The sequence below is a fragment of the Ursus americanus genome, chromosome 1 (assembly GCF_024610735.1).
Source record: "Ursus americanus isolate L20-20 chromosome 1, mUrsAme1.1.p, whole genome shotgun sequence".
Taxonomy (NCBI): Eukaryota; Metazoa; Chordata; class Mammalia; order Carnivora; family Ursidae; genus Ursus; species Ursus americanus.
This window is the reverse complement of record NC_142127.1, coordinates 82,709,951-82,736,966: the sequence shown is the minus strand read 5'-3', so window position 1 is coordinate 82,736,966 and position 27,016 is coordinate 82,709,951. Positions and strand designations below refer to the sequence as shown.

At 37.1% G+C, this 27,016-nt stretch overlaps 1 long non-coding RNA gene across 1 annotated transcript in view; it reads right to left on the bottom strand.

Moving 5' to 3' along the window:
* Positions 1-3,225: 3,225 nt before the first annotated feature.
* LOC123798053 (uncharacterized) overlaps positions 3,226-27,016 on the bottom strand; it is a 70,174-nt gene continuing 46,383 nt past the window's right edge. The window contains exons 4-5 of the long non-coding RNA XR_006781164.2: positions 10,454-10,548; positions 3,226-3,313 (exon numbers count right to left, since the gene is read on the bottom strand). This is a non-coding gene — a long non-coding RNA (uncharacterized LOC123798053). The remainder of the gene's footprint in view (positions 3,314-10,453; positions 10,549-27,016) is intronic.

The window sequence follows — 27,016 nt, the reverse complement described above, 5'->3', positions numbered from 1 at the left end:
GTAAGCCCAGAGGAATTCTCCATAACACACACCTATTCTCCAGAGGAAGAGACTTACCAGAGCCTTAATCAGGCTATAGGAAGGGCAGTTCTTCTCCCATACCAGCCTTAACTGGCCTTCCTGTCTCATCTAAGTGGAGGGAGGGGGCATCTACACCACTAGAAACAATTAAAAGTCACAGCCTAGTTACCCAGATTCACTAAAATCATGAGATTAGAGAACATTTACCCTCCCCATCCCTTACCACCACACCCATAGGGTTTGAATACTGTAGATTACAGTCAGAAGAGCTGCAAACCAGAGACTCCCTTTGAAGAGGAGTACTTGGGGAAACCCAAATTCAAAAGAGAAAGCAAAAACAAGGATATTAGAAGCTGATACCTACTGCTATAAGAAACATTTTAAAATGCCCAACTCCTAGCCAGAGGAACATAAAGCTTCACACTAAAGCCCTATTTACCTCAATTCTTATTACACAATACAATGTTCCTGGTTTCCAACAAAAACATTTATAAAATATTCAAAAAGATAGGGGAAAAAAAAAAAAACCCTGTGTGAGGAGACAATGACACAGATATTAGAATCATCACACTGGGAATTCAAAATAACTACAATTAATGGGCTAAGGGCTCTCTAAGGGAAAAAATGGACATGTAAGAATAAATGGGTAGTGCAAGTAGAAAGATGGAAATTCTAAGAAACAAACAAAAGGAAATGCTAGAGATCAAAAATACTATAACAGAAGTAAAGAATACCTTGATGGGCTCATCAGTAGACTGGACGAGGCTGAGAAAAGAATCAGTGAGCTTGAAGATATATCACTAGAGACCTCTAAAACTGAAATTCAAGGAGAAAAACAAATTAGAACAAAAGAAAATTCAAGAACTGCTGTGGAAATTTTTCAAAATGTATTAACATGAGTGTAATTAGACTATCAGAAATAAAGAGAAAACAAAATAGAAGAATTATTTGAAAGAATAATCCTGAGAACTTTCTAAATGTAATGACAGACACCAAACAACAAATTCAGGAAATTTGAAGCACCACAGGCAGGATAAAAACAAAAAAACAAAAAACAAAACAAACAAACAAAAACTATACCTGAACGTATTAAATTTAAACTTCAGAAAACCCAATCAAAGAGAAAATCCTGAAAGATGACAAAGGGAGAAAAAAGAATGCCTTAGCTCAATAGGAACAAGGATAAGAATTACAGTGGATTTCTCATTGGAAAACCATGCAAGAAAGATGAGAATAAAATGAAATATTTAAAGTGTTTAAACACACACACACACATGCACAGAAAAAATAACCACCAACCTAGAATTCCATATCTAGTATAATTATGCTTAAAAAGGGAAGCAGACATAAAAAATGGAGGGAATTCATTGCCAGCAGAAATATCTATCAAAAATGTTAAAAGGGGTTTCTTCAAGGAGAAGGAATAATATTAGGTCAGAAATTCAGATCTACATAAAGAAAGGAGTTGTTTCAGAAAAGGAATACATAAAATCAAATATTTGCTTTTTCTTATACTTAGTTGATCTGAAAGAAGACTTTGTTTAGAAACAGTAATTAGAGCATATGAATAAGTAAAATGAATGACAATAATGTCTATGGAATGGGAGGGAAATATACTATGATCAAGTGGTGCAGTGGTATGTAAAGGTGAACTTAATCCCACAGATGATGTGTTCTGAACAACCAGCATCAATTAGCACATCTGCTGAAGCTGAAATCAAGAGTTTCTTTCTATGACTATTTTCTTCATTCCATCCCCATTCCTCAAAACATCCACCCATATCTCCTAAATAACACTAAACTTCATACTTTGGCTTATGGCAGAAAATAAGATTACAGAATTCAATTCTATGAGATGAACTATATATATATATATATATATATATATATATATATATATATATATATATAGTTCTTGAAAGATATATATATATCTATATCTCTATATAGAGATATAGAGATATAGATATATCTCACATTGGATAGGGGATCATGCTTAGATTATAAAATGTTATAATTACCAAGAAATTAAATGAATTTTCTGCTATAGTTGAGTTGTGTTATAGTTGTATCTTGTATTTTCCTATTAGCACATTCAACTGGAAAATTGGAGTTGGGGCATACTTGAGACCAGATTAATATAACTCTGAGGGCTCTTATGTATCCCTACCTTTTCCAAGGGAAATGATTCAGGCTACATTTGTTGGCAGAACCAAGAGAACAGTCAAGCACCTGTACAGAATTTCTCTAGTAAAGAAGAAGCACAAGAAAGCAAGGAAGAAATGAATTCGAGAAGAGATTGTATTTTGGAAGTTAATGTGGCTTTGACAATAAGAGAAAGGAAATTTTATGCTTTGGATCTTAATTTCCCTTTTGTGCTCTTTACAAAACCCTCTCTGATGATCTCGGACAACATAACAGGCCATAGTTTGAGATGAGAAATAAAATAGTGAGTGAATCTTCAACATAATATATGATATACTTCTTGTTAATATTAATCATTATAAGCTGCTAACTCGAGCTTTTAGGAGATAACGTCTGAACTGTTCATTCCTCTAGTGTCACTTAGAGGATTGTGGCTATGCCCACCTAGCTTCACTGAAATTTCAAATACAGTTAATGGATATTAAGAAATAAATATGGATAATGAAATAAATATAGAGAAAGAAAGAAAGAAAGAAAGAAAGAAAGAAAGAAAGAAAGAAAGAGAGAGAGAGAGAGAGAGAGAGAGAGAAAGAAAGAAAGAAAGAAAGAAAGAAAGAAAGAAAGAAAGAAAGAAAGAAAGAAAGAAATATGGATAAATGTAACTGCTCAATGATACATTCTTTCCGCGGTGATGAGGTAGAACCTTAAAGGTTGGCGTATCCTCACCACAACCTTGCATAGTATAAAGGCAGTAAATCTACAGGGTTGGGTTTTTCTAGCTGACAGATTCCTCACTTAACATAAAGAACTGCTGTGAGAATCAAGAAATGAGCTGAGAGATACATCTTATTAACTGAACATGTATTACTTGATCTTACGTTTGGGATGACTCACTATGGTGAAGATAAAGTAAAATTAGTATCAGCCAGGTTTCTAGTATCATATCCTTAGCAATTCTTATATCTGGTCCATTCCTTGGGTGAGTCTAGTTCATAGATATAAAAGAACGTCTGTATATCTACCAAGTTTCACAGATGCTGAAAGAAGACTTACCTGTAACTCTGTTAATATCATCGGCCAACAGAGGTAGCTCATCTTTGGATCATCAAAATCTTAGCAATTTGGTCCAGGAAGCAAAGAGAAAACACTGAAAAATAAGAGAATGGAGGGAGAAACAAAAACCTCCTGTCCCATCACCCTCCCTATGAAGAGAAGACATTGGGCTGGTTTAACTGCCTTTATTCTTGGTCGTAATTCACAGAATTAACCAATTAAGAAAAAAGAAGGAAGTTATGTACATGCATGAGAGAGAAAGATATCTGTATCTATACCTATATATATCTATCTATATATATATACAATACTAGATAGATGATAGATAGATAGATAGATAGATAGATAGATGATAGATAGATAGATATAGATGATAGATAGATGATAGATAGATGATAGATAGATAGATAGATAGATAGATAGATAGATAGATAGATAGATGATAGATAGATATAATGGTATATATACTATATAATCTGTGTGTTTATGTGTGTGTGTGCCCATACAGCTTATATAACTAGGAAATATAAGGATTGAGTTGGCAGGGGGACTCCTGAAACCAATGTCATTAGATTTTACTCCTCAATCTGTTTTGCTTCCCTTTCTTGCTACAAATAGGAGAGAATTAGATCAATTCTCAGACAAAAAAACAAAAACACAACAGACAGAACAAACAAACAAAAAAACCAACAACTCATCCCTACATATGGTACAGAGAGAAAAATCAGACATATCTGGATTTTCAGAATTCCAGTTTAGTACTCTCATAAGAAAGCATTTCTCCCCGCCCCTCTCTCTCTTTCTTTCTCCTTCTCTCTCTCCCTCTCTCTCTCTGTTTCTTTTTCTCTCTCTTCCCATATGGAAGTGTGGCAGAGGGATAAACAAAGCCAGGAATTTTCTCTCAGATAGACACAGATACTTCATTCTCTGTCCTTCTGTCTCCGATCTCCTATTTCCTATCTCCTATCAAAAAGAGAGCCAGGGACTGAGCGAAAACTGATTTAACTGCTCCCCCAACCCCTCCCCCATCAAATTATATGTTCTGAACCTTTCAAATTTGGAAGTCACTGGTGATTTGGAGAGCAAAGCATATATGTGCTCTAGTCAAATGTCCCAGTTCAGTTTACCAGAAAACTCTGTATTGAGTCACAGACAACTGACTAATAATAAAATGGTAGTTTTTCCCCATTTGCCAAGGTCTTTTATAGATAGAGTTTTCAAAAGACAGTCTTAGTTTTCCCAGCTCAATTATTAACAGTATTCTTTTCACACATAAGTATTCCACTTTGGAGGAAAAAAACGTTATGATCCACTTCCGTATAGTTGGTTCTCTTTTCCTGAGGAACCTCACAAATTGAGGTACTGTATCAAGTTGGGAATTGGACTCTACTGGGTGTCCCACTGAGCCCGACCAAGTTGAAAATTTGTAAACAAATACAAAATAGTTGTTTTAGGCCCCCCAAATTTGGGGTGATTCGTCACAAACCAATAACTAACTAAAACATGAAAACCTAAACTGCATCCTTAACATAAGCCAATTCTCTTCCATGATGATTTTTTGGGAAAGAACTAGTCTTAAGTCTGAAACACTTCCTTATATATAAATACTTCTTTCCAGATATAAAGAGTCTTCACAGCTGTGCTGGGCTTATCGTGTTGTGTGGGAATATCTTTTCTTGTTTCATACTCAGCGTGTGTTCTTTTGTTCTGTTTAGAGTATGTGTATCATAAAACACTGGGCCAACTTCACTGCTCTATCCATCCTCTATGGGGTGAGGACAGCGCTCCTTCTACTCCAGCATGAGAAGAATGCTTGTGAAAACACACTGACAATGGGGCATTGATGCCCACCTGTTAATGCTGACTTTGTTCTGTGTCTTACTCTCTTTACTCATACTCTTTACTCACGGTGCCTGACTGTGTTGTGTTTTCTTCAGTGATTCAGATACCAAGAGGCAATGGTCAGAAGTATTTGGACATCTGTTCTTAGTGGTTGGCAGAGAGATGATCTTTGTTATCCAAAAACAACAACAACAACAACAACAAACAAAAAAACCCATCTTTTTTTGTAAATACCAATCTTTCCCTGGGATTGGTAACCAGTGCATGGCACTCTGTTCAAGAATGATAGGTGGCATGATACATTCATATCTTCTGAGGCTTCATTTATATCTTCTGAGGTTTCTTTCCCTCAAGTGCTTGTACCCTAATGAGTACCCTAAGGCATTCAAATTCTTTCTCCATGAATTTCTAATATCGTCTTTCCCCCAAAGATTAGATGAGAGACTAATGAATTTATAGCTAACCTTTGGAATAATAAGGCTCCTTTATTTTGTTACATTTCTATTACATTTGTTAATTAATAACACAGCAAAAATAACGAACACATTTCATGTGTCTTTGACTATCTTAATACAATGAGAAAAGGTATAAGAATTAACCTATCTCCTGTAACACTTTGGCAATACTGAAAATATGTTCAAAATTTTCTTTCCCCAATAACTAGGAATTTAAGCATAAGTTATTCAGATAATTTATCAGATAATTCTTTATGAGAATAATTTTTAATCTTATTTGGTGTAAATTAGAAAAAAATTAAGTACTAATCAGGTAGAAAGTATTGAATTTAGACAACTATAATTCCAAATAACTAAAATGATATGAAAGAAGATTTATGAGGGTAGATTAAAGGAAGAGTATATTTTATCTGGGAAAAAAGACCATCCTCCAGGTAAATTAATAATAATTATTACACACATGATAGATTATGATATGCAAGATGTTGACCAGCTGTTCCTTATTTCCACTGAGTACTGACTATGAAGAAATGCATTTTAAAACACAGCAGAATTTTATTTTTTTTTTAAGATTTTATTTATTTATTTTGACAGACAGCCAGCAAGAGAGGGAACACAGCAGGGGAGTGGGAGAGGAAGAAGCAGGCTCCCAGCGGAGGAGCCCAATGTGGGACTCGATCCCGGAACGCCGGGATCACGCCCTGAGCCGAAGGCAGACGCTTAAGGACTGCGCTACCCAGGCGCCCCCAACACAGCAGAATTTTAAAAACAATAGCAGCAGTACTGTTGTAGAAATCCCTTTCTAAAATGTAGAGTGATTATTAACATTTAAAAATGTAATTATAAGGACTAGAAAGCTTCCTTTCTCAAAAGATGTGTTATAAATTCAAACAGACACCAAGTCTATTGTCCTAAACATGATGGCCAGTAGAGTCCTTAATTAAGAAGTATTTACCTTCTCATGTTAAAGTTTTGTTTTGTTTCGTTTTTCCTGGAAGACTAAACATACTGTACTTTACAATGAAAAACAATGTGACTTACTTTAATGTTCAACTTTTTGAGATACACTCTTCTCTTTGAATATTCCATTTTTATTATTACATTGTCACATTTCATTTATTTGTGATCTACCTGACTTTTTTATAAATAGGTGGGGGGAAATACCTTACAAAGTCACACTGAGTCCTAGTATTACTTGCTACCTTACGTGTTTTACCTTTCTACTCTCCTAGTAGCCCCATTTTCCTTCCAGTCCAGTCATACCGGCCTTCACTATGATGAGAATATGGCAGCACTGGCTGCTCCTTCTGCCTGAAACTCTCCTTGTACATGGCATGGCTAGCCCTCTTTCTTTCAGGAGATTGCTGAAGTGTTACCTCCTCAGGACAATCCTATTTTATTCTGAAGTCAACCCTCTCCATAACAATTCCCTGAGCACTCTCTATTCTCCTTTCTCTATATTTCTTGTTCTTTTTTTTTTTTTTACAACATTCATCACCTTCTAACATACAATATTTTTATTTATCATGTTTACTATCTATGGTCTGATTTTTTCCCCCACTAGAATGCAACATAATCTCCATACATTTAGGAAATTTTATCTGTTTAACTTGTTGAAACATAGGTATATGTTTAATATGAGTAGATATAACTCCTGATTATATGTATAAATGTCTTATCTGCTGTTAAGCCATAGGGATTTTGTGGTTTGAGTACAATGAATTGCAGGCATAAGAAGTAGATGGACATACACATCTATAGAAACACACAAAATAAATATCTTAGGATCAAAAGATAATGGCAGGCCTTGCTGATAGACATTTTATGGAGACTTTCAATCCCAATTACCTGGAATATTATGTTACCCTTGATATCTTGTATGCTATATTTACTAGTTCTGATACTATTACTGTCAACTCAGATATTATGATTGCTAACTGGCAAGTCAAGGAGGGATGTTATTTTTAAACCTAGAACTATTGACTCAAAGGGGAAAAAAAGGATTTGTAAGTGTGTCACATAGAAACAGTGCTAAATTGGGTTAACCTAGTCAACCACTGCTTGCCCTTTGTACCTACTCTTAAACCATGTTATTCTTTAAGCTGCACTATTTACTGGAATTTTCTATAAACCAAGAACTAAACTAAATGCTTCACATTTATTATCTCTGCTTCTCTAGTAATTATTCTAAAATACATATTGTTATCTTATTTTATAGAAGAAAAAAAAAGATTCAAAGAGGTTAGTTAAAACATAAAACATAAAAAAGCTAAAACATAAAAAAACCTGGATTCAAGCCAAAGTATGTGGGTTGTTTAAAACCCATGTTCCTTTTACTACAGCAGGCTGCCTCCCTCACTTTTTGATTGTTTTTGCCACTGTCTGAGAGCAGGGACATTGCTGCAGATCATCAATTTACTAGTAATTTGGCTTCCTGGCAGCCAACATGAGAGTGAACTCAGGGATGTGGGGAAAAAATCTGAAAATCCTCAGGCCCCTTTGCCCCTGTCATATCATGAATTTTGACGAGACCCCAGATCATCAAATCAGTGCCTCTTGACTCTGTCTCCTCTGCCCATGGATCTTTCAGGCAGATTAGTCAGTTCTCCAAGCAAAACAATCCATAACCAACCATGAGGCATGTTCTAAGAAGGTTCGGTGGATCAAGTCTCTGGACAACAGCACACCTCCTGGTTTTTAGCTCTACCTGAAAAACATTTTGGTTTTTGTTTGCTTTATTTTCTTGCAAATTAATAATAAATTCTCACTGGGTACATATGGACATTTCAAGGCCATATAAAAACTGCCAAAATATTATATGCAATCCCTACACATGAGTATTAATGTGATGTGAGCTTTTTGTGCTTTTTCTTTAACTCTCTCATCCTCTCTTCTTCAAACAGCACTCTTGCCTTTCCTGTACCTAACTGACCCTCACTAATGGAACTCAAGTCCCAGAGAGTGAAGGCCTTCTAAACAAATTTAATTAATCATTCATTTGTGAGCTGCTATTTTCTTATATTGGAATGTCTGAGGCACAATAAAGAATAAAAGTCAATAAATACTTGAACTTTACGTAAAATCCATCCAAGTAATCCAATAGAATTTATTTAAAAAAAACAACCATCCTATCTACTTATGAATGAAGAGAGTATATAGTATATAACTTTAAGAAGTATATAGTCTACGGATTGTGGGTCCTACATCCAGTTGGGTGATGGTAGAGAAGTGATTCACCTACCCTATCCATAAATATACTACTAATAATAGTAATTATAAAATAATGGAAATTACAATACACCTTTCAATGTTGTAGAGTTCTAGCAAAGGATAGAGGAGCTTGCACACTTGAAAAGGTCTAGCAGAGACATTTATGTTCACTGTTCACTCTAAACATCACAGTCTCCCTATATTTCCCTGCTCCCTTGCAGCTGGGCAGGGCCATGGGACTACTTCTTGCCAATGATTTATCAGAAGTGTCATGAATCCTGTCCAGACCAAATCATTTGAAGTTTGACACCACCAGTGTTTTCCCTTTGGTGAAAGTGGAGGTTTTGTTTTAGGAAGGCGGAGGGATGAGATAACACCTAAATCACCGAGTCACTGAACGGATGATCTATAACAACGTTTTCGTGTGTGAGAAACGAACTCTCATTTGTTAAACTACTATGAATTTTAGTTTGTTTTTGAATAACGTAAGTATAGCCTTTCTTAAAGGACAGAAGTGGTCTGATACAGGGAAATATTGTAGACACTCGACAAACCTTTGCCTTAAAAAAATTCCATGAACACTTCATGCTAATAGGCAGTTGGAAATTGGATGTGAGACTATTAGGTAAAAGCCACAATTGGGAATTTAGCAGAGAGGGGTCAGAGGTGTGTTTGACGTTGGATGGGATTTCATGAGATAAAGTCGACAGGAGACAGCTGTTCATGCAGACAAGGAAAACAACGTGGATAAGGACGGGATGGATTGGGGTGAGCACAGTAAGTTGGTGTGAGACCTGTATGCTTGGAACAGATCATGTGAGTTGTAGAATGTTACCAAACAGTGAGATAATAAACATGCTTAAAGACGGAGCAGGATTTAGATTTCATTCAAAAGCCAACGGAAATGCCAAAAAAGATTGGGTCAGTGATGGAAGTAGTGATTAAGGAAAATGCCTGGCTTTAGCATTTGTAAATTATTAGGACAGTGGTTCTCAACTGTGGCTGCACATTTGAATCACATGGGGAACCTTGAAATGTTGCCTAGGTCTTTCCCCTAATTCCTGATTTAATTGGTGAGTCTGGGCATCAGTGGGCATCCAAAACTAAGCAGGTGATTCTAATTATTCTAAATTGCAACAAGTATTATGATAATTGGAAATCAGGGGATCTTATCCTCTAGAAGGCCAGTTAGGAGGATGATATGCAATACCTTTCCAGGTGTGGTGACACACACCAAAAATCGGCTTATTCTACTCAGGGGTTGAGGTGGAATTTATAAAGGGGAAGTGATACTCTGGATCTTGCTCTGCTATTTTTAATTCTTCTCCCAACATCAGAGCAAGAACAAACTACATTGGTGCACTTCTGTTCTTTTCTCCATTTTTGTTTTCAAAAACCATACTCTGCAAATAGTGGATCTGCAGCATAAGGTGTGAAGAAGGACCATACAAATTTCTCTCTGTATTCCATCTCATTCACCAACCCCACACTTTAATCCCTGGATTTAACCTTCATATTAAAGAAAGTTTAAGTAATTTGTTTCAGTTACTTGTAAAAGAGTTATCCAAACGTCCAAGTGCTTTGACCAGGCTTCCTGCCTCCTACACTTTAATTCATTTTCCAACTATGCAACACACTAAAAATTAGCTGAATGGGTCCAATCACAAATCATATATACAAATTATAATGTACCAATATAGTAGTGTTCTCAACCATTTATTACATACCTTCTTATTCCCGACTCCCTTTCTCAGACTCCCAGCAGGCATCCAAACAGATAGAATATCCCAGAATATGCACACAATATTGGAGGCTGAGTGAGCTTAAAAAAACAAGAAACAAAAAACAAAACAAAACAAAAAACCACCAGTCAGCTTTTCCAAAACATACAGACTTCAGCACAATGAAATATTTCCTCACCAGAGACTCACGATGGTGGCGATCAATTTTTTAAAAGGTTAACAGAACTCCCTTTAGCTTTTTAACAAAATTATCCCAGTCATCAGAAGTTATGCAGGCCAGAGACTCCAGTGTGTTCAGCTTCATGATTTTGTAGAAAATCCCTAGTTTTTAAAAAGAACTGAGCGCCTCTTACATGATCACACTTATTTATTTGGCCCACGCACTAATGTGTCGGTGTGTTTATTGAGGAGAGCTTTTTGTTTTATTCTTTCTGGTTTGTTGGCTTCAAAACACTCTCTGGCCCCATAGGAAGCCATTTCGATCTAAAGAAGCCACTCTCCAAAGAGCATGGAGTTGCTGCAATATTTATGAAATCTAAAACCTCTCTTCTTGATCTTTTTAATAAAGATCCTACAGGAAGGTGTTGAGGCTAATAAAGAGAGAAGGGAGAAGAAAAAAGCAGCTTGTAAGGGAGTCTAACAGTGCACTCTCAGCAGACTGCTAAAATGTAAACAGAGAGGTGATCAATGACGGACTCTGTTTCTAAATTAAGTCTTAAAATGCATATTAATGAATGCTTTTTGGAAAAGTATATTACACTGAGAATGACACTTAGGCAAATAGAAGCTACTTTAATTTTAGATTCAGCCTCCCACTCAGCTGAGTTTCCTGACTAAGAAACACTTGCCTAGTTAGTGGGTAGAGTTGTATGGTTCATTTTTAAAGTAATCTGGAAAAAGGATTTTGAAAAAAAAAGAAAACTTCCCAAACATAAACAGGTCAAATGTGGCTCTCAACTCATCCCTGAAGGGTCTCTTCGAAAGATTCACAGCTGTTCAGTTTTATAGGGCCACCTGCCATACTGATGAAAGGATGGGATCGCTTTGAATAGCGAGGGAAAAAAGCCAACCTCCTGGAAATGAGCATGAAAAACTGAAAAGATTAGGATTCAGTATCTTGATTCTATGAAACAACTGTGCAACGTAAAGCATATTCATGAGTCCAAGAAGAAACAAAATTAGAACTGGTCTAATTCAAATTGAATATTCTTCTGAGGGCAGTAGCACAGTGAAACCCCATCTTTCCTTTATTAAGTAAGTAGCTAGATGAATGTGATGGGGCATAAATTAAAAGGCAGGAGAATTGTAAGGGATGAGGCTGGTGAGCTGGTCAGAGGCTAGGCCATGCAAAGGGTTGCGAATCTTGGATATTATGCAGGCTGATGGCTTTCAGACTTTGTAAAAACAGTCAATTCCTTTCCTCTCTTCCACATGCTCCATCTTTTTACCACCACCCCCCATGTCATATGGCACTATAATATATAAAAATATATATAAAAATGGAACTACTCTGGTTAAGAATGGAAAAACAGAGTATAGATGTGGTGAGAAGCCAGGAACTGGACTGTCTCTGTCTGCGTAAACTCCCCCACCAAGCCCTGCCATCACTACATGGACCCACAGACATTTCCAATGAATCTTAAGGCTTTCAGAGGACCATTTTGAAAACTGCTCATGTCAACAATGAAGGGTACTTGATAGTTTTAAGCAAAAGATGAGCATGTTCCAATTATGATTTAGATGCTGAACATCATTCTGAGATGGGTAAGAAGACAGATTTGGCCTGTAAGTTGGAAGGCAGGGCAAGAGTTGGGAGACTATTGCAGTTGTCTAGAAAAAGAAGATGAATGGCCCAAACAGAGGTCATGAGGATAATACATTGAGGTGATATGAGAAGACTTGGTGATTAATTGGACGTGGGAAATTCAGGGGTAAGGAGGATTGAAGAATATATATCAGGTTGGTTCCAAGCACCATAACTGGGTAGAGGTGTAGAGAACGTTAGTGGAACAAATATTTATTTGGAAGGTAGGGATAAATTCAGTTTTAGTTATTTTCAGGTTGGCGTGTTTGAGAGCTGAAGTCAGAAATGATGTATGTGAATCTGAGTCTTGAAACATAAGTCTAGTTTGCATATTGATATTTAGTGTCATTAACACAGAAAGAGAATTAAAATTATAGCAAAGCAGTAGACAGAAAAGAAGATTCTATTTAAACTTGAACTCTAAGCCAACATTTAAGGGATGGAATATGATAAAAAAGGAATATGATAGAGTCAGAAAAGATACAGTATGAGAAATAGGAACAAGGAGAATACCAAGAATACTACCAAAAGGATTTAAGAAGAAAGAGATTAGCATTGTTAAATGCAACAAACAGGTCCACAAAGACAAAAAAGGAAAATACTTCTTTTGGGTTTAACATTTAAGAAGTCATTGGGGGGCTGCCTGAATGGCTCAGTCAGTTAAGCCTCTGACTCTTAATTTCAGCTCAGGTCACAGATGTCTTGAGATAAAGCCCCACCTCCCAGGCTCCACACTCAGCAGGGAGTCTGCTTGAGCTTCTCTCTCTCTCAGTCTCCCTCAGTCCCCCTCCTGCACATGCTTTCTCTTGCTCTTTCTCAAAAATAGATAAATAAACATTCAAAAAAAAAAAAAAGAGAAAGGAAGTTGTTTGGGATTAAAAAAAGAAGTTGTTTGGGACCATCACAAAAAAGTCAGAAACCGGGTTGCAGTAGTTGACAAGTGAATGGAACGTTTAAAGGAACCAAGGACTATGACAGACAAGGAGGGAGGGGGGAAAATTGGACAATAGAAGAGGATTTATAAGATGAGTAGTGGAGCATGCAAATCCATGTCTAGCAAACAATAGGTATGCAATCAATGACTGAATGACTACCAGAATGAATGAATGAAATAAAAGGGGAGAATAGTTAACAGGATAAAATTAAGGAAACATAACATATTTATAATGATTATATTCCTTTTATATTCCGCAAGCTGCTTCAAATCCTTTGGGTAATTGAATGAGAAATTAATTATTTAATCAATCAGGAATCCTGATAGTATTCAAACTTACCATGAGTCTTGCCATGTTTCCTTATCCTTGGACTTACAAGGAAAGGGATGAGAAAGAAAGGGGATTGAGCTAACATTTATTCATGGAGAGTACTTCGCTTGCATTACTGCATTTGATCTTTGAACAATCCTGTGAGGCAAGTATTATTATTTCATCATCTTACAAATGAGGAAACTGAAATTCAGAGGGGTTAAGTGATTTGCCTGAGGTCTTACATCATTATTTATATGGTACTATTCTCAGCTATCAAAATCAGCTACTATAAATACTGTATAAAAGAAGAAAATAGGTCTGTGAGTGCAATTTAAAAACCATTCTGACTGGAGAAATTGAGTGGCAATAGAATGTGTTTAGAAAAACAGCATGGGAAGCAGGAAATACTTCAAACACTGAATGTAGGGGATGAGAATGTTGGTTTTGGAATGAGATTGTCTATGGTCTACGATGCTGGGCAAGTTATTTATCCTTTTCATGCCCTGATGTCCTCATCTGATGAATGGGGATTAAAATCTTTCCTCCCTAATGCATGATATAATTTATGCAAAATACTTGGCATAGTGCCTGCCACATGGTAAATACCTAATTCGTGAAAGTTATTTCTCATCCTCGGCATCGTTATCTTTTATTAGAGTGACCTAAAAGAGGAAAATCATAACTGTGACATTCCCTTTTAAAAGTGTTCAGAGATAGTATGTTTAAAAAGTACAAAAGCTAATGCTAGGGAACTTTGTCTTAGAGTATGCTCCATTTGGAACAACTCCAGCAGTCTCATGGGTGAAAGATATATGTGTCCTGCCAAAGAATATGAGAGTCGGGCCAGATTTTTCCAAGATCTATGCCTGAAATTCATTAAAAAGCAAAAAATAATTTTCCTGATTACAGTATAGAGATCGTAGAGGAAAACATCCTTGAGCTCTGTAGCTGAATGATAAGGTGACTTGACTTGGAACCATGGATACTCATAGCACATGACACGCAGCCATGCCCACAGGACAGTGCTGCTTCTGACAGGTTATGCTGCTGTGGAATGAATCAGCCCTCTTGTCTTAGAAAACTCTCCTCTTCTGACCTGAAAACTTCAAGAAGAGAAGGCAATTGTATTTCTCTGGGTGTTCTAGAGGACAACTGTCCTTGAAAAAGTGCCGTTAGTACACCAGCACGCTAAAGTTAACCACCGAATCATCTCCTCTGACCGAACGTGCAGCAGTCTCGATGCAGGCACCCATCTTTGGAGGAATCCAGTCCCAGGAAGGGGGTTTCAACCGTGAGGATGATACTTCCCCCTCTTAACATTAACAGCGTTGGCTAACTGAATTGAAGGGAGGATATATATAATTCTGAAGTCAAATCCACATGAAAACAAAAGGGAGATTCTGGAGAAAGTCAGGTTGACAAAGTAAAGTTATTTATCGAGCACGGAAGCTTGACCTTTGAATGGCAAACTCGGGAAAGACCATGTCCTGTAATGGAAACAAATTCCTTAAAGGGTGCCTATGGGAGTCCAATAGCACATAAAAATAAGATATAGCTGAGGGCTAGAAATGATGAAAAGATAACCTGTGGTCCCTGAGCATAGCTTCAGTCTAAGGAAACACTTTATTAGATTGGGATAAAAAGAACAGCAAATGATTTTCTCTCCCTCACTTCTGTTCTCACTACCTCTGAGTGTAAATATCACCTATGGACAATGAACAGAAATACCACAGAGAAGCATAACTGACAGGAAGAGTATGAAGGAATTTAGCATAAAACCCAGAATAAAGAGAGATATAAATGCAGTTTATCCCTAGACACAACCATGAGAGGAAATATATTATTGTGTGTAAGAGCCTAGACACTATCATCAAACCACCTGGGACTGAATCCTAACAGGTGTTAGCAGTGTGGTCTTTGGCAAGACATTTAATTTTTCTCAGCCTCAGTTTTTTAATCGGTAAGATGAGGATTACATGTCCTCATGTAATGGTATGTCATGGTATGATGAAGGAAAATGCTTTTCTTCTTCCTTAACTGTGAATTCTTTGAGGGCTCAGAGTATGTTTCGTGGAATCAGCTTGTATACCCAATTCCTAATACAGTGTCTTCTACTTTTCCTAGTAGAAAATAAAATAGTTGTTGGATAAAATATGAAATAAATTATTCCTTTAATGCAACCACTGAATTACCTAAGAATTTTCCTATGATACACCCAAATTCATGTTTTACTTAATGCCAAATAGAATCAAGGGTAGTTTACATGATCCTTAGCTTGCATTTCTGAAAGATTATTTAATAAAAGGCATAAACACTGTAATCAAATTTCGGTAAGCCATAAAAGATGGGGATCGAAAGAACTGTTTATTAAAAATAGTTTAACATGAAAAAGTCTAATGGACATTCTAAAATCACATTGCTACTTAGTGTTATTAGCTATATAAAATTAGGCTGTCAAATGCGGCTTTATGAATAGTCAGTAAGGAAGAAAAAGAAATCACAAGGGACAAATCACTGTCATTCACAGAAGACTACCTGGCAGTCTAAGAATTAAGTTCACTCTTCAGGGCATGCTATCCTCAGCTGTTATAAATATGCCAGAATGCCTCTGTCAGCAGGCGTAATAAAGAGGCTGCCTCCACCAATATGGTGCTTGTAAGGTGCAGTCTGCTGCTCAGAGGGACAGGGAACAAAGACATTTTGTTTCCAATTATTGTCACTTTGCCTTTTAGCTCAACTGAGCAATTTCGTGACCAGTAAGACAGACAGGATTCTCAACAGTAGAGTAACTAAACAAAATCCCTCTAATTAAATGACACTTGGCAAGGGCAAAGGACACCCAGAGTCTAGTTTAGAGCAAGGTGTCTCTACATGGAGTCAGTAGCTTAGCATTTGGGCGTTAGGAAAGACATTTACATTTGCAGACTACTCCACTGCCTCATTCTGAACTACTTTTAGGCCTTAGCTATGCACGAATTTTCTCAGGGGCTCACTGGTTTATTAATCCTTACAGTATGTCATGAAATAAACAGAAGCGTTTGATACAACCATGGTCTTTCACGAGTGGTGTACAATTACAGCTCCCTTATCTATTTTTCTGCCTGCTCTCCTAACTAAATATTTTATTAAACTACATCCCTGGCATCATTTGATATTCTCAAGTTTACATATTTAGCCTACAATTTTCCAGAGGTCAGAAAGTGGTTTATAGAGTATATTTAGGAAAATCCCAAGATTTTCTTTAAGTCATGGCAATGGCAGGCCTTTGTGATTGTAGTAGAGCCAATCTGTAGCTATCTTTTAAAGTCCTAGTTCTGAAATCACAGAAAGTTCTGGGACTCTGAGATCTAAGAAGCCCCAGGGGCCAGAGCAGGAAATGAATGGTAATACATGGCCAAGTGATTTCCATGGACCACTGGACAAAAGAAGAGCACATAGTTGTACAAATCAGAAGACAAAATATCAATGATTATATTCTTACAGTCATGTATGGACTATTTTTAGCTGTTGTTCTAGAATCTTCCAATGGGAATCATAGAACTATTTCCTACACTAGGAGTCACAAATCCCTGGGGGACTCTATGGAGTAATTGAGTCTTCAAATCCAAATGCAAAGGCAACATTGTTAGTAGAATTACTAAAATATCTTTTGTACATAAATGTACTTTCAGATGTATACTGACATTAATAAATACAGAGATGTATTTAAAATATTTCCTGAAAGCATTGTATCTACTGATTGTTATATTTTTTTATTATTAACCAATTCTAAAAGTTGAACTGACAGCAAGATTGTGAAGAATTGTAAAAAATGTTGATAATCAAGTGAGTTCCTCTCATTCCAAAGAGTTTAGAAGCATCTCCAAAGAGAAAACAATAAACTTGATACGTATGAAAATCAGAAAAAAAGGAAAAGTGCTTCAGCTACCAAATTTTCAATCCAAAGAAGAGATAGAATTACTGAAACTTACTCCGAGTGCACTAAAACCTATCTACTGCCATAGAGTACCAGCATTCTGCTGTAAGACACATATTAATGTAACTTTCTGATTAGCACTTTGATATTTTTCACCTTATTCTTCTTTTATGTGACAGCAAGATCTAAACACTAAATCTGCTGATCTTCTATTGCAGCATAAGTTTTATGAGACTTTCAGTATGCCATTACTCTTGCTTATTCATTCTTTCCCTCTCTCACCTTCTATCTGTAGAGTTCTTAGTCATAGGTGGGTGGCTTATGCTGACATGCTGAGATTTTTTTTTTTAACATTTATCTTGTGATAGGTGAAATGGTCTACACATTTTAATACCTGAATATATCCTCCATGTCTAATTCAATTCCCCGAGCAGTATAGAAGGTGCAATCTAAACATTTCAGGTAGGAGTGAATCATTTACATAGAGAAATAGTTCTTGCTAATAGCATCTAAAATGATTTATATTTTACTCATTGAGACAAGAGATAGAAAGCTTTCTCTACTAATGACCTTCACATTATGACAGGGATCATATGGAATTTAAAAATGTAATTATGAACTATAAATCCTCTAAAGGCAAAAATGTTAGTCTTTTTTTTTTTTCATTTTATGTTCTTTCATTACCATCTAACACAATAACTGGTACATTGTAGATACATGTTGGTTTTTGAATGAATAAATAAATGAATGAGTAACTCAGTGAACTTTATTAACAATTTAATAACTCAACAAACTCACTTTGGCCTGAAATAATTAGCTCAGTGGTGGAAATAAGGGGTAGCTTGGGGTAGGGGATAGGGGGCTTTAGAATTCATACCTCCAGCACCTCTTCCCCAAAGTCATTTCAAACAAATACGAAATCTAAATTGAAACAGTTTGCTATCTTTCTACACCTAGTTCAGTTCAAGATTCGTCAACTGCCACATTCTTCCAAGAAGACCACCCCAACCCAAGTTTGTTTTACGATAAAATTCTAGAGTTGGGTTGAATCAGCAACTAGCCGAATCCATTAATTGTTCTTCATTTTCCTCCCAAATATTTTGTTAAAATTTCCAAAATTATGTATAAGTCTGCCATAGCACTGCCTTTCTCAATTACTCTGAATCACTAGAATATAAGCTCCACAAGGACAGACTCTTAGCTCAGTTTGTTTAATAATGCATTCCAGGGGCGCCTGGGTGGCTCAGTCATTAAGCGTCTGCCTTCGGCTCAGGGCATGATCCTGGCGTTATGGGATCGAGCCCTGCCTGCATCAGGCTCCTCTGCTGGGAGCCTGCTTCTTCCTCTCCTACTCCCCCTGCTTGTGTTCCCTCTCTCTCTGGCTGTCTCTGTCAAATAAATAAAATAAAATCTTAAAAATAATAATAATAATAATGCATTCCAAACACCCAAACAACGTTGGGCATCTAATTTACACTAAGTATACATTTGTTGAATTTTGTAATGTTTCATCTAACTCAGTTAAGCACACCATCGCCTTTGATGTTTCATGCCACTATGTGATTCTCTGCCTACATTGATTTTTTGTTATCGGACTTGACACCTTATTGTCCAAATTATGTTCTCCTTACTCAAAACCCATTTATAAAAAAAAAAAAAGACAAAAACACCGACTACAGTCACTACAGTGAAAACATTTAGTTATTAATTAGACTCCTATTTAGACAATGTTTGGGGCACCCAATAGTGAAACACTGTAAGATTGCCATTGAGTGGCAGGACGGGAAGGTGCCTAAGCAAGAAGGTAACATAGTCATCCCTACCCACATCAGCAGTTACACTTTGGCAATCACTTCTCCATACACCACCTTATTTGATAATCTTCATAACTGTTTTTGTAGAGTCAGAAAGATCTTATTTTTTCAATTTTTGAGGACAAGAAACTGAGGCTCAAAGAGGCTGACTTGCCTGGGTACACACAGCTAATAAAGATTTGACCAAGTTCTTACCCTTTCCTCTTGAAAATTTGCTTTCTATCCAGCACTTTAGGTCCACATGCGTTCCAGAGTTATTATACACTTAGGAAATGGAGAACAAACCAACAAATACTAAATAGAGGAGGCAAGGATATGTCTCACATTTGCCACACTGGATTGCTATGTAATAGCTGTAATAATGAAACTGTGTAAAATGAAAGACTAAAGAACAAGCCTTAATCTCATAGAAACAAGCCCTCCAGTGAACAAGTCTATGTGCAGTAAAAATTGGAAAACTGTGCAGAAGACAGAGAAGTCTGTAAAGGCACAGGTGGACAACCTTTCAAAGTGAAAGAGATAATTGTAATTCTGCAGGGACACACACCCTCCAGACCATGTGGCAGCTGCTTTCCAGACCTCTGTCACACTCTGCTTTGCATGCCCCTGAAGTCAGTGGGGGAAGGAGGGCTTCTTTCCTTTCTCACTAATCATCCTTGACATCCAGTTGGCACACCCATCAGAGACAGTCTATTTGTGGCTTTCTAGGTCAGCGTGGCACTGTGAGAGGAGAGTGTCAGTATTTATAGGGAGCCTAAGGTTGTAATTAGAGTTACTTTGCATTGTTTGGGGAGCTCTGGGCTACCTGTGCCTTCCCTGGGATTCCATTTGCAGATGTGCTCCTGCGTCCTTTGAGGGAGGCAGATTCAATCTGAACTTAAAAGAAGCATATGCTGTAGGACCCCTCACTTGCACGGGCCCTTTCCAAGACCCTGGGAAAAGGTCCTAATAATATCTGTACAGAGTCACGTATTTTGTAAATTTTATAAAAATTGCTACATTTTTCTATTCTATCTATTCCTCTGTTATATTTCTCCTTACATCTGGAGGCATTAGAGTAGCTACTGGTACATTTTGGAACTGGCTAAAGGTGCATTAAATTGGAGATACATTACTTTGGGTTTATAAAATATATTTGTGTGGTTTACAGTCACTTTCCTGAACAGTTAAGTTCCTCGTAACAAGGTTGTTCAGCTAGTGAGCGTAAGAGATGGAACCTAACTGACCCTTGTTTGACCCCAGTGCTAATGAATTTAACACTACACCAAATGGCTCTTCATATGTGTAGCAATCTATCAGTAGGCATTTGATTCCTTCATCTAAAGGCAGAGTAGAGAGCTTTCAGCTACTTGCCAAAATCTGACAGCATATCACATTTCTTTACCTGACCCTGACACACTTGTCTAGCCTTATCCCTGATTGCTCCCTTGCTGTACACAGCGTAAGTACGCCGTAACTCCCTATGTTCTATTCATATAGGTCTTCTTGCACACGCTCTTTCCTTGGCCTGAAATAGCCAGACCCAATAATATTTCTACAGATTCTTATTAAGTTCTGATTGACTTAACCTAAAGTGCTGACATTGACAAATATAAAAATCATAATATGCCACTTCTATGAGGATACCAATGGCAATTGCTTCATGAGAGTTATCCAATTAAACAATATTTAAGAATATTCAGGGTACATAGAGACTTGTAATGCTCTGATATCTTACAATTCAAATAAGAAACTTTTGCCTAAATCTAATAATTCCAAAAATGTACATGACAAAACCAATAGAGTTGAAAAGATGAAAAGAACTTTGCCATGTTGTCAAAATTAAATATAATCTTTTTATGAATGTTGGTAAAGAAAAAACTTAATCTTGTTTCTCTTTTCTCTGTCGAAACTGGTACTGCAAAATTGTTGTTAAAGATGATATAGCCAAAATGAAGACCAAAAGGTATTATGGAGGTGTGTCAAGCATTTAATTAACAAAAAGTAACACGCTCTTTTTCTGGATTTGGTGCTTCTTAGAGTATTTGTTCCTTTTTCAGAATTTGTACTTTGTTGTGATTTCTTTTTTTCATTCTACATAAAATATTTATTCTGTTTAAGTAATTTTATATTCTTTTTTCTTAAAGAAGAACCCCAAATTGTATAAGCTTCAGGCTCCACAAAACCTGAGTTTGGTTTTGTTGGAGGAGGACTTTAAAAGAAATCACAGATTAATGATGTGTCTAAAGGTCTGAATTTAGATGCCTTCAGGACAATACAAGGGGTCTCCCTGGCTGCCTAGAGAGAAGAAAAGCACTTGGAGCTAAAAGAACAGAAAGGAAGCCCTGGGGAGTCAACAATGTGACACTCTGTGTTGTTGCATGAATTTGTTTCCTTAGGCGATCACAAACAATACAGAGAGAATTCTTAGTAAAGTTGCTCTCAACAGATTTGCATTTCAGTGGTACTGATGCTGGATAGCTCACTGGGGAGATGGTTCTGTTCCTTCTCCAGAAAAATTGGGGGAAGGGCCCAGAGGATGGCTTCAGGGAGTTACCAAGAAGGTCTGCTAAAACCAGGATTACCTGAAGCTTACGCTGGCAGGTCAGTGGTGACAGAGAGGTCAAGAAGGGTTCTACTGAAGAAGGTATTGATCCATAGGATGTTAAGCACAGGATGAGACCTAATGCACAGAGCAGCAATTCTCAGGGGGAACCATGTCACACATTGGGGGTGTTTTGGAAATCTGTAGAGATATTTTTGGTTGTTGCAATGATTGTGAAGCACTGATGGTTTACTGGTCAGGGATCCTAGATGGTCTTCTATGTGCAGAACAGTCAAGCCTAAAAAGGACTAGTGTATTTTATGCTCTGCACTAGTTTTAAATGTGCTTCTGGACAATTGATGTTCGAATGGGCGATTATTCTATTTGTAAGTATTTGAGTCTTTTTATATGAATATGATGTACTTTCGTATGGTTCTAATATAAACTGGATTTTACACCATGTAAGTAATGGGAATTTGTTTATAACTTGCATCCCTTTCAAATACGTGGCCGTCTTGGCAAAGGAGCATGTGTCCCTTCATTACCAATCTATCGTGCCTAAGTCATTTTGTATTTACAGCTGTTGCATTTACGGAATTGTACCCATACACAGAAATATACTTATATTTCACTGACTTCAAATTGTTAAATGTAAAACAAGGTTTCTTATAAGTCTTAAAAACCTGTTCACTATAAAGATGTGCACATTCTTATCTCATCATTTATTCTCTCATGGTGGTTCCCGAACATGTTCATCGTGTCAGAGAATAATTCAGAGGTGTTTACATAGTTATTTTTCTTGCTAAAAATTGGTTTCTCAAATGTGAGAGAGTAAGCTTGTAGGTTGAATAAAGTAATAAAGGCAAGAACAAGTATTTGTAAGAGGAGGGAGGCTCTAGCCTGGCAACAAAGAATCTCGTGTGTACAAATTGCTGGTTAAGCCTGTTGGCTGGAAACTAATGTGGGAGCATTTGGACTTCAAAGAGCACAACTAGGTTACAAAAAAAGACAATTTCAGTGATTAGGGATTCCCTAGAAAGCCTTGAGAGTTTCAGACGTAAGCATTCATGCCACGTTGTCTGTGTTAGGTCCCCTGGGTTAGGTTGGCCCCATATCCTTTGTTAGAGTTTTTAAATATTGACATATATAATATTTTATTCTAAATTCCTTTTCTTTTATATTGCTCTAGGGATATTATTAAGTTTTTAAGAGTTAGGTAAATAGATGGCTTACATTAGCTATGAGCTTGTATTAAGAGAGGACAGGGGTGTTACAAAATGTTCACTATGATAAGCATGGAACAAAGCAACACGACGAGCTCATGCTTAGAAGCTGTTGGCTTGGACTTTCCCCTTGTTCACAGTTCTCCCACAGGTGGAAAGGGGTCCCTAGCAGAGTGTCTCCCATGTGAGAGAAATTCAACTCATGTTTAACATATAGATGGATGAATGTAAAAAAAAAAAATTAGGTTTTACAATCCTCGCATGCCCCTGAAAGGAGAGTTTTTCATTTTGTTTGTTTGTTTCTCTTAAGTAAATGACCCACTGAATAGAAAGGTGATTTGGGAAGTTTGCTGTTTCAGAAAAATTATAGGTAAAGAAGTGAAAGGAATTCAAGATTCCCTTCAGAAACCCTTTAGATTTGGCCTGAGGAAACTCAATGGAGCATCTTTTAAAGATCCATTAATTTTAAATTTTACTAAGAATAAAAACAGAGGTAGATTCATAAGCCATGAATTCTCTCTGGCTTCTAATAACCAAAAATAGCTAGGCCATGTTGGATATGCTTGCTGCCAAAAACTTTATGGCTTTATAAAATAAATGGCCAAATCAATGTGGGCATTATATTATTCCAGAGAAAGTGTTTCACATGTTGGAGTACAGACATATCAGCAATTCACCCAATTACTAATAGTAGTTACGCCATGATTTTGCTCAAAATGATGGAGACTGCCATGTTCTCTCTCTACAGTCATCAATTCGAGCAGCACTCTAATGGTTAAAATGCTTACTAAGACAACTCCTAAAAGAATTCTTATTTCCCAAATTACCTGTCCATACCAACACCTACCCATACCGTCTCTTAATAATATGGTCATCTTAAAATTTCTACCAGCACTATAAATAAACCTATATCCCAGATAATATCTCATCTTAGTTTTCTCCTGTACTTGTTGTGCCCCTATGGGAACACACCTCAAAATCCATTTTTCTCCCAGACTCGGCCTCTCATGCCGGCTCTTGGCTTCCTTCGCACTGGTGCGCTAGTCCCTCTACAACTCCCTAGCAGGTCCGATGATAGGTACGGGTGGATGGAAAAGACTTAGCAGAAGTCATTCTATCTCTAGAAGTCTCACAAGTTTCTCAGCATGATCATATTCAGATAGATCATAGGATGGCATAGTACTGACTTCATTCATTCATGCACTTATTCGCTGTTGGTTGAATGTTCGTGCTGTGCTTTAGGGGTTGAAGGTGGTTTAAAGTCCAATACCCTATCACCTGTTCTCAGAACGAACACAGTCCCATCATGGGGACAGCTACTTTCTGTCGCTTGTCAGCCTGCTGCCAAGGTGGTAAACACTGCAGAATAATGAACTCCCATGAAAATCATCAATAATTAAGAGCCACTAAAAACTCTCTTCAGGCTTTTGAAAGTTAAAAAAAACAAGGGGCAATTTAAAAACTGGGCAATTTTTTAAATCTTTTCTGTCTCGTCATGAAGACTTTGTTAAACAAAATTCTTGACTAAAAATCCTAAACCTCCTTTCCGGAATGCAGACTGTGGTGGTAACGGCTTAGAACTACAACCACATGAGAAAACATGTTAGGCAATAATGTGTATGCAAGCAGAGCGTCAGCAAAATAGTCAGCTTTGTAAAAAAGCAGTCCATAATTTCTATGCTGCTTTTCATTCATATGTTTGCAGGACTTTTTCTTTAGCCTAAACGTGATAACCCTGCTTGACGATAACCACGCAGGATGTTACTTGCTACTTACAAAAGAATTAAAATAAAATAAGTGCACTGAATTGGATTATTTGACTTCAAAGTGCTTATACCACCAGTCTTGCCTTCCCAGCAGCAGCTGGAGAAAGGCAGGGACAACACCATGCTTCAGTTCAGCGTTACTTTATAGCCTGACTGACTCCAGATGCTAGGATTACTCTGGAAATGTAATTAGTTTCAATTAACTAACATCTGGCCAAATAGAAACATATTTGGGATTCAGGTAAAGAAAAGCACATTCCTACAGAGCAAGCTTGTTGACTAAACAGTCAAAGAAAGGTGAAGAAATCCTATTTAGGTTCATCAAGAAAGGACTATTTTATTAGACGTGGCTTTTAAAACATATTCTTTGTGATATTCTCCATCTTCAGGCTTCTGGATTAACCTCCACCATCATTATAAGAGCCCAAATCGGCTTATGGAATACCAGGTCAGATTCTATCCCATCTGAAATCTGTGCATCAACCTCAGCCAAGAGTTCATCTATTTCAAGGAAACATTTGAACCTATTTTCAACATGATAAAGAAGTATTTCCTTGGAATTGGCTGTAATAGGATTTGAATTGCACTTCCATGAGATATTACACATGAGGGAAGAATTTGGCTTCCTGATAGCTGTAAGTCATTCTTTACGTGGGAGCTGTACATAACGATATTGATGATAAATCTCCAACTGATGTGCAGCATGTAGAGAGCAAACCAAACAGTGCCAAGCTTAGTGGGAATAAAGTCATGTTCATTAGAGAAATTTTTCTGCACATGTGCTTATGGGGACATAAGCACTACACACTTCTATTCAAATTTGAGACTTTAGAAAATGTAGACTTGCCAATGGCTTGAACATTGTCAACATAGACAGAAGACTTCAATCTGTAGCTATAAAATGGTAAATGACTCATGTCCTGGAAGACCTAAGTGAGAAAACCCTTGGTTTCTTGCTCATTGCCATGTTTGTAATACTCAGATAAAATTACCCTTAATCATCATCCATAATAAAGAATCAAATCAAAAAGCATGTCCAACCATAGGAGGTTGAAAACTTGATGATAATGTAGCCTCAAGCTCTCTACCAAATAAATGTTTTTAGAGCACTTTGGCACTCTGCCCTCCTGTAGAGTGTTTGCAGGTATCACATTTTACTTTCTGAAAGTAGCTTTTTCACTTGACCTACGTATAGAAAAAAATTGTCATCAGTAACAAATTTCAATCCAGTCAATCAATTAGCATCATTCCCCTATTTCTTGCAGCCTGGTTCAGATAACGCAGACCATACACACAGAATAAACTTATCAATGAGATCTAAAATAGTAGCCAGATAGGAAACCACCCCAGCCAACCAAATCATCTGACATATGGAATGAAACTCTTCATTTACAAAGACCTCAAAATGTCCAGCCTCAAAAGAACCAATTAACAACTGAGATGAGACCTTTGCTTTCACGTAGAGATATTTTGCAGAGTTCAACATTCAAGTTCAGTGCCCAAAAGACTGGTATTCCTACTTCCATTTCATTTTACAACCTGCTTTAAACTCTCCAGTCACACTTTGTCCTCTGCAATAATGGTTTTCAAATGAGATTCCGGAAATTCTGAGGTTTCCTTGGAATTGCTTCAGTGGTCCCTGTGGGGGAGGAGGAATTAGTAAACCCTGCATAGGAGAATGTGAGTTATCTTACTCTCTACTCTTACTACATGAGATTCCCCTGTAGGCCTCTGTTGAAAAAACAAAAAACAAACAGAAAGATGTTCTTTGTTTAGAATAAGTTAAAAACCACTGGCCTACGGAATAATGTCAAAGCTCCTTAGCAAATCTAGTCAAGATCTTCATGAACTATCTCTACCTAACTCTGTAGATTCTTCTCCTGCCACCTCCTCCATACCTTTACAGCATAGAGCGTGGTTTATGCTGATTCTGCTTTGGTTCACGCTGCTGCCTTTGCTTGGACTGTTCCTCCCACTTCTCCTCACCTAACTCACTTCATTCTTGTGTCTAAAATGGGTTCAGAAATTATCATCTCCAGGACACCTTTTCTGAGACCACAGAATAGGGTGGGATTTCATCCTCTCCACTCTTGTGGTACCTAAAATACAACTGTATTATAAGATAGCATTGCACTGACATTCTCTTCCTAACTGACTCTTCCACATAGGACTGGGAGTGTTGTGAGATGTGCTTACAGTGCTCAGTCCAGCCGCTGACATAGTGTTCAATAAATCACTGTTTAGTAAAACCCTC